The following is a 9,216-nucleotide window of genomic DNA, read 5'->3' on the forward strand; positions in this document are numbered from 1 at the left end:
ATTGAAGAAGTGGGTTTTAGATTCACTTGCTATATGTATATCATTATAATGAAACACAATCCCTAAGAAGATCCAAATAGACTTAAGCATTTCAACTAGTGCAAATCCCTTTGCCACCAATCAAGCTTGATATCTCTCAATTCACTTGGAATTTATTTCGGATTTTCATGGCTCTAAGCCTTGTATTGAGTTGTAACTTAAACATTCTCATGTAAGTCATACATTCATTACTTTCCAGAAGTAATTTTAATCAAACAATTTCTTTGTAAGTTTTCTTTACTTTTTTTAAAAGTAACATGAATTCATCATCTTTAACAAGTGACGAATTTAACCTTCTAGGTTTTGAAGAAACAACGTCATGTAGCCAAGAAAGACCAGTTTCTTGCGACATAACATCCTTTTGTGGCTCTTCATAACATTATTTTGTGGCTCTTGAATATTTTCTCCCACTCTGTCTTCTAGAAATAAACTTGTATTCTAGGAAGACAGCTTCACGAGCCACAAACCGGTTGTACTCGTGATTATAGTAAGGAAAAATGAGCATTTATTTCTTTTGAAAAACTTACAAACATGGTACCCTACCATTTCATATCTCATATGATTCGTTTTAGATTTAGTGGAAAAATAATTTAGACAAAATGATAAAATCCTTAAAAGGATCAAGTAACTCAAAGTAACTTGATTGAAGTCGAAACCATATCGAATAGCGTTTGATTTCTTTATCCATCCACACATTATCCCATGATGCGTGCTAAGAGAGATTAATTTGTGATACTATATCACATTTCCTTTGGCTTATATCAAAATATTCACTTTGATAATCACATCACGACTAAATTGTGATTCTTTGAACTCATTGAACTTCTTCAAGGATTTTTCTATTTACCTTATTAAGTGAACACATTAGCGTCAACTTAAATCGTTGGTAAAAGAAAATGATCAACCTATTTTGGATCAATGATTTACAACCTCGATCTCCTTTTCAACCAAAAGGCACGAGACATCTTGCTTTGAATACAAGATACGCATATACCATAAGATTAACAATCTAATGGTTTCAAGAGTACTCGATAACTCTTTGCGTTCATCATTCCAGAATTTAAGGTTTAAACTTGTGATACAAATTTGAGTCTTGCATCATCTTCATGATGTGTCATTCTAGTTTGGTTTAGAATATACTCACCTTGATAATGGGCTAGCCATACATCAAATCATGGTGCATAGGGTCACAAAAGTGAAACCTCTTTTGTATCTTAACAAGTATATGTTCTTATTTAGAGTTTATGCACTTAATAGTCACAATTAAGTACAACTCTAAACCCAAAAACTAGATTGAGTACACAATGACTCTATCTCTCGACATCATTGTTGCTAGTCGTCATATTCTAATCATCCTATGTATCAAACACAATGATGAAAACCTACACTGGTTTCTAATATTGACGAAGTAGTACTAGCAAAATTTATGTCAATCAAATAAACATTTAAAGAAGAAGGTCCCATTAGATGTCCCACAACTAACTTGTTGATTCTTCAATAATTTGGGGTAGCTTCCTTTCTAGCGTCCAACAATTAAGACAATGGAAACTTTATTGGTTGGGATTGATAGGTTTAGTATTGTTATTCTCAATAACGTTACTTTTAACATTACCTTGTATCAATTCCATTCTAATTTTACTTCTTATAACCTTATCCTTTTCTTAACGGTTTAAGAGAATGCTCCCACTCATTCAATGAGTCTTTGCTTAGAGAAGCAAAATTTGAATTTCATGAAGACTACTCTTCATTCGTTCGTTTAGTCTTAAAAATTTTATTGAAGTGGTTGCGGTATTTTGGTCAATTTTGATTTCCAACAAATCTAGTTACCAAAATGATGTAACGTTTCAAAGTACTTAACTCAATTAAGCATATGAGAAACAATTGTAAGTAGATATGTTAGTCAAGAATCAAAAACCCTTTTGATCACGAATAACTTTTATCTATACTCTTTACAAGAGATCCTTGCAATGGATAATTCGAGGTTTTTAGAAGAAAATTCTAATTTTGTCTTTCGTTACGATGTTTTAATGGAGATTTGAACAAAAAACGAAATGATATCGTATACAATTGAGGTAAAGAAATAGAACAAAATGACAACGGAATAGTGAAAAACAAAACATTTATCGTTATAATAATACTTGTAAATAATTTTAACAAGTAAAGCATTCACATAGTGACCTCTAGCCAACTATGATAAATGATTCCAAGATCCAAATTCATATTAACTTGGGCACGGTAGGGCCGATTCATCCCTTATCAATATAACTCGGTGGATTAACTCTTTAATCGATTCTACTTTTAGAACTCTTGGTCGATAAAATTACATTAATGTTTATCTTTAGCCCGGAACACATGCGACTACGGTCACGAATACTTCCGTTGAGTTCAATCCAAATTTCGAATAAATGTGTCCATGATCCAAATCCACATCAACTTGGGCACGGTAGGGCCGATTCATCCCTTATCAACATGAATTCGGTGGATAGACATTTATCACCCACTTCCCCTACGTAACAAGGTTTGTACCCCGGTAGGGCCGAGCGCACTCCCTCATGAAATAGGTTTTCATGGTTTCTACTTTTTGGTAAGGCTAAGTCTCAATTGTTTATTTTAGCGAGAGGTCATGTCAATTTATTATCTATCACGTTTTAAGTGAACTAAAGCGGTGAACTACGATAATTGTAATTGACACGGTCGATAAACTCGATTTAATGATAATGCATGTTTTAGTTATGGCGATTTAGCGATGCATGCAACATATAAATAAAATGCAAAGCATAAATAAAATCCTAGTATGGCCTTCCTAAAATAGTAAATCTAATAAACTATTACAAATTCGGAAACCAACTCCTTTGGTCCCTAGAGCTTTGGTCTTGGCACGCATTTCAAGGCAACAATTTCTTTGATGGATCGCCTTCCCGAGTGGCACCGTCTTCAAGGTACTCCGGAATAAATAAATTACAAAATGAATTACATAATATCCTATTATAAATTTGTAATTAAAATAAAAATAAATCTATTAAATTACAAAACGGTGATACGAGATCACAATAATTACAACCGAATCGATATTCCCATACATTTCGGGTAATATCAATTAAAACTAAGGCCATACTAAGTAAAATTACATAATTCAAAAATTACATAAAACTAAAATATGACAATCATAAATAAAATGCAACATTATAATATGTATGAGCATGCCAAATTTTATGCTAAATCGCCTTTAAGAGCCAATATCGTATATTAATCGGTTTTTACGGATTTGCGTGATTTAACTTATTAAAATCACAATAATTACATAAATTCATATTTATGTACAAGTTAATTACCCTAACCATCTTAGGACTCAAAATTAGTCTCCACTAACATTTGACAATAATTAAACTTGATTTCTTAATATTGTTCATAAATGGATCCAAAAATACAAAATTTATGCTATAAACCTCAAATTAAATTATAAAAATTTCAAATAAATTTGAAATTTGAAATTTAAACTACTGAACATTCTGGAAAAATACCATGACACTCATAATGTTCAAAACTTAGGTTAAAAATTTCGAAAATTTATCGAGAAAAACAATGTTGCGGTTAATCGGTTTTAACAATTATGACCATAAAAATATTAGAAAAATTATATTCATCAACTTTTCACTTTTAGATCTGAAATATATGATAAAATGCAACATGTGACGTTTTTCCTTAGTCATGAAGTATGTTTTAGCATTTTTACTAATTAAAGTCACTATTTATGTGATTTTTCATCAAAAATTCATAAATCATGCATAAAGACTTCATTATAGCCAAATATTTTACACACATCTTGTACAATTGCATGTGACAACATACTAAATATCCATGACCAGATTCGAAATATAACTCATATTAACCTATTTACCCATTTAAATACGATTTTAACTTTAAAAATCCATATTTCGAGCAAAACAACTCATTTTATCATGATAATTTACAGGCCATCATTAGAAAATATATGTGAAAACATATCCAAAAACCACTGAAAAATTCGAAGTTTAGCTATTTTTCGTCCAAAAATGACATTTTTATCATAAAAATCACATTTTAATGCCAATATTATATAAAATGAACAATAAAATCCATAAATAAACCAAAATGTCCTAAAAATCACTTAGGACCAGAAACGTTTAACATGCAAGGTTATTTTTAGGTTTATCTTCATAAAACCAAATTAATTAGTTTTGTATGTTAATCATATAACTCGGAAAAACTATAAACCGATTTGCATGCAAACAACCTAAGGCTCATGATACCGCTTGTTAGAAATCATATTAATCTCATTAATTTACATATTCATATATGTGACATTTTAATTTAGTCATAAAATTAAAACTAGATCTTATGCATGCAAACATAATAAAAGGGAGATGGAAAAATCAATTTCTCACCATCTAAATTTCGGCCATTTGGACACCAACAAGATCTCCTTCTTGTTAGTTCTTGAGATTTCCAACAATGGATGAACAAGGTTCAAAATAGAACCTCTCCCAAAATTATATACCCAAGGAAATCTCTTAATAACTAACATTATTATGATCTAGTAATAATATTAATCTAGCTTAAATATTTGACCCAAAATATTGATTTTGTTCTCCTCTATTTCGGTTTAGAGGAGAGGATTTTTGTGTGTTTTTCTTTCTCTAAACTTTCACAAGTTGTAGAGAGAAAATACATTTTCTTACACTAGAAAAATTAGTTGAAGTTGTGAATTAAAATGATAGAGGAAAAACCCTCTCTCTTTGCTCTAGAAAACCGGTGGGAGGAAGGACAAGGGAAGCCAATGCATGGTCTTGTTCTTCTCAAGGTGAGACTAGGCATGTAAGGCTAGTCATTTAGGTTAATCATCATGTTTTCCACTTAACATAATCAAAACACAATATTAACCTTATTCCCTCCAATATTTCGGTACACTTATCATAAAATGGAAGGTCCATTTTATTTTGTCATATGTCAATTGTGACATATGTGACATGTTACTTGACATGTGAAATTGTAATGTATTTTTAACATATTAAAAATCAACATACTCATAAAATATGTCATTTACAAAATCGACTAGTAATTCGTAATTACTTGTACCAAAACGGTTTATCAATTATAAATCACAACGTCTTGTATTTATAATAAATTATTCATTCAATTTCAATTTCAATTGTTTCGTAAACAATAATTTTATCCAAGTAATAAAACAATTCGATTACTTAGACCGTATCTAATTTAATCGAATTACAATAAGACACGTTAACTTTACTCACAAAATCATCCGTCAATTTTAAGCAATTTAATTAACTCGTATCGGCATACGATTAATTAAATAATCAATTAAGAGTATTTCCCTATAGGTATGACCTAAGGGGATCAACTGATCGCCATCGTCGCACGACAGTAATGTCAAACTCTAGTAAGCCAATCATTACCGATATGTGTGGACCAGTTGACTGTAAAATATTACATCCCACATGTATTCTTAAAATGAGATTTAAACATGTGATCATTATGATCAACAGTTGTGATCGCATTATTATCGGAGGACACATATTCCAACAGATTAGTTTTAACTAATATAGGGTGAGACTCAAAATAAGGACGCAACTTGGTTTACGATATAATTAAAGCTAAAACATATTTTTCAAGTAAATCATACCTCATTTCAGCATCTAGTAGACTTTTACTTACATCGTAGACATGACGTTGCTGACCTTCCTCTACTTTAACTAGACACTGACAGTAGTGTCAACGAGAGAGAGGTAAACCGGCAGGGGTTTTCCTTTGCCTGGCTTGGCCAGTAAAAATGGAGACGATGATAAATATAGCTTATAATCCTTGAATAATGTTGCCTCGTATTTAGGAGTTTTTTACTTCTTCGTAGATGTTTATATTTCTTTCAGGGGTGGATTTGTGTTGTTTCTGCCGCACAGACTTCAAAGATGTGTCAATATTGAGCCTATAGGTGATAACATTAGCATATACTTCAATTGTATAAAAATTAGATCAAGCAAAGCTATATATATATTTACGTATTTTTTTTTTAGAAACTTACTAATTTAGGCCTGACAGAATCAGGGGAATGAGATCTTATTAGGACATGCATGTCAGGGTACTCATACCTGATCTATTTCCATGTCGGGTGATGCTACACATGTGCCCCTAACTAGGTACTTTAATTGCTAGGTGAGAAACTTACCTGACTCAGAAGGCTTTAAGGTTTCAAAATAACAATCCAGGGCTGAGTTTTGTTGAGGTCAGAATCCGGCCTGTCAGTTTTGGATGCCCTGACTGGTTTTGGTAATTGGAACTCCAGTATTGCTTTAGTCCGTTCAGGACTGACTGTTATGTCTCCTTTGGTCACCATGTAACTCATAAACTTACCACATGTCACATAAAGTTTCACTTGGCAGGACTGAAATATCTTACAAGGATATCACAAGTGGCTTATAAATGATACACATGAATTATAAATCACAACCATGTTAACTAGCAGGCCATGATAGATTATGTCTCCAAACGTTCATGTTATGTAATGTGTGTAACATATTAATATTAAAAATTCTATTGATCAAAGGTTCTAATATCATCCTAGACATGCTTGATATACAATAAGGAAAAGTTAATGAGTAATCAATGTACGGATTCATAACAGTAGTATGATAATAGATCTAAGCATATCAGGACAGGCTAGTTATGACAGGTTAATTCATCCTTCAAAAAGACAATCAGGTCAGGCTTGGTCGATTTATTTTTCCATGATCAGTCAGGTCAGGTTAGGCTTGACTAACCCTGGTATATCAGGACTGCCCAAAACTATCTTATGTAATATGGTCACTATTAAAAATGATTCATATCTATCTTGGAATATGTACTTATGATGACATATTTATTTAAAAGTTATGTAAATGATACGACTTGCCTGTGCAGGAATATTACTCAATACCTTTGATGATTTATTTTTTTGTTATTGTGTTTCATACCATCGATCAGCATTCCCTGTCCTGATTGGATCTTTACCGGCAGTCAGGCTTAATTAAGCGAGAAACTTCATTTTTGAGAGCACTTTCTTCATTGACGTTGTTCACTTTTTTCCTTCCTCAAGCTCGTTCCACTAAGGGTGTACCACATTGAGTGATATAAACTTCTGTGTGTCTAATCTTAGGCTTGGTACAGCCGTTCAGGGTTGAACTGAATGGCCAGGCTTGTAATGACGTTGAGGCCTGCCCTGATACTGTCCAGAACTGACTTTGAAGCCTGTCACGATCAGGACTGGATTGCCCTGCCAGGCTTGAATTTTCGAAGTTCAAGGTTTCATTTCCTAAAAAACATCAAATTATTAGAATTAAGAAAATTCACCATAGAATAAAAGCTAAAAGTACCGAAATTTTAAGATATATTGTTAACATTTTGCAAAACTTGTATTAGATCTAGGAAAACTTATCTTTAAAAATTTTTTGTGACAAATATGTCCTTGAAATCCACATTCTCTTAGTCAACGCTGAAAGTTGTTATACTTATGATCGTTGGAAGGAATTTTGACTTGATTTGGTAATTTTTCTTTTGGATCTAGCAAATCTTCATTGGAAATGGGAGTTATGGAAACTCTTGTATCAATCTTTCCCAAGGTTCTCAAACTTGTGAGAAGAGAAAATCTTGTGAACACTCTTGTAGGATTAATAAACTAGTTTCCCCACAGACGGCGCCAATTGTTTTGTCCATATTTTGCTTATGGCTGTAAATACGACCAGGGTAGAATAGTATGGGGGTTAACTAGTATTATCCTATTTTGATGTTATCGTGATCGTACCTAGGCAGGATTGATTATAATAAAAGTAGTGCAAATAAGGTAAATAATGTGACAAAGGGATTTGTACGTGGAAAACCCTTGAATGGGAAAAAACCACGGGCACCAAGCCAGGAGAGGATTTCACTATGATTTAAGAGGATTATAATATCACGAGCACAAAGTATAATATTTTCTCTAAGTATTATAATAGTCTTGCTTGCAATGTGATAAGTTGTGTTGTGTATGTTATAGTATGCCTTGTCTTGCCAAATGATCTTCAAATGCTCCTTATATAGCCAAGCTGAATGGCTGCCAAATCTTTGTACTTAATGCTGAATATTCCTCCTTAATTGTTGTCTTGATTGCTGTCTTTATTGCGCATTAATGCCTATTAATGCTCCTTCTTTATGACCAAATCTTCCTCTTTAATGACCATATTTATGTTGTAGAAATCTTATATATAATTATCCATGACTTGGTCAAATGTTGACCTTACACTTGACCGTTGTCCTCTCCGGCCTGGTGCCTGTCTTCTTGTACCTTGATGGCTTGACGTCCTGACACCCTGATTGTCAGGCCAAGGTTGAACTTGATCCTGAAGATGATGCGGGAGTTCAGGCTCATCGACTGGTGCCAAACTTGGACTACCTTGACGGACCTGCCCTGATCGTCAGGCCAGGGTAGAATTCTATCCTGTCAGTAGTGCGAAATTCCAGGCCCAACAGATACCATCCTTAAACAAGTGGTCAAGTTGAAGTTTCGAATAGAGAGATCAAGCAAATTATTGAAAAGGTTGTCAACAAGGCTCGTAAGGATTGGAGTATGAAGCTTGATGACACTCTTTGGGCTTATAGGACGGCCTATAAGACTCCCATGGAGCCTCCCCTTACTAGCTAGTCTATGGAAAGGCGTGCCATTTGCCAATCGAATTGGAGTACAAAGCCTTTTGGGCAATTAAAGCTCTCAACCTTGACCGCAAGTTAAGTGGTCAAAAGAGGATAATGCAAATTCAAGAGTTGGAGGAATTCCGACTACAATCCTACGAAAATGCAAAGATCTACAAGGAAAGGACAAAATTGCTTCATGACAAAAGGATTAGACAAAAAGCTTTGCACAAGGGAGACAAAGTCCTTCTATTTAACTCCCGATATCGACTCTTTCCCGGGAAGTTAAACTCAAGATGGATGGGGCCCTATGTAATCACCGAAGTGGGAAAATATGGCGACTTTGAAATAAAGTCGGAAGATGGAAACAAGTTCAAAGTCAGCGGCCAAAGGTTGAAACCATATTATGAAGGAGCATTCATCGGAGAAGTAGAGGTCATCCGCCTCGAGCCTCTCCCGCCATGAATAGACCATCAATGAGAG

This window comes from Silene latifolia, chromosome 4 (genome assembly GCF_048544455.1).
Source record: "Silene latifolia isolate original U9 population chromosome 4, ASM4854445v1, whole genome shotgun sequence".
In the NCBI taxonomy this organism is placed as follows: Eukaryota; Viridiplantae; Streptophyta; class Magnoliopsida; order Caryophyllales; family Caryophyllaceae; genus Silene; species Silene latifolia.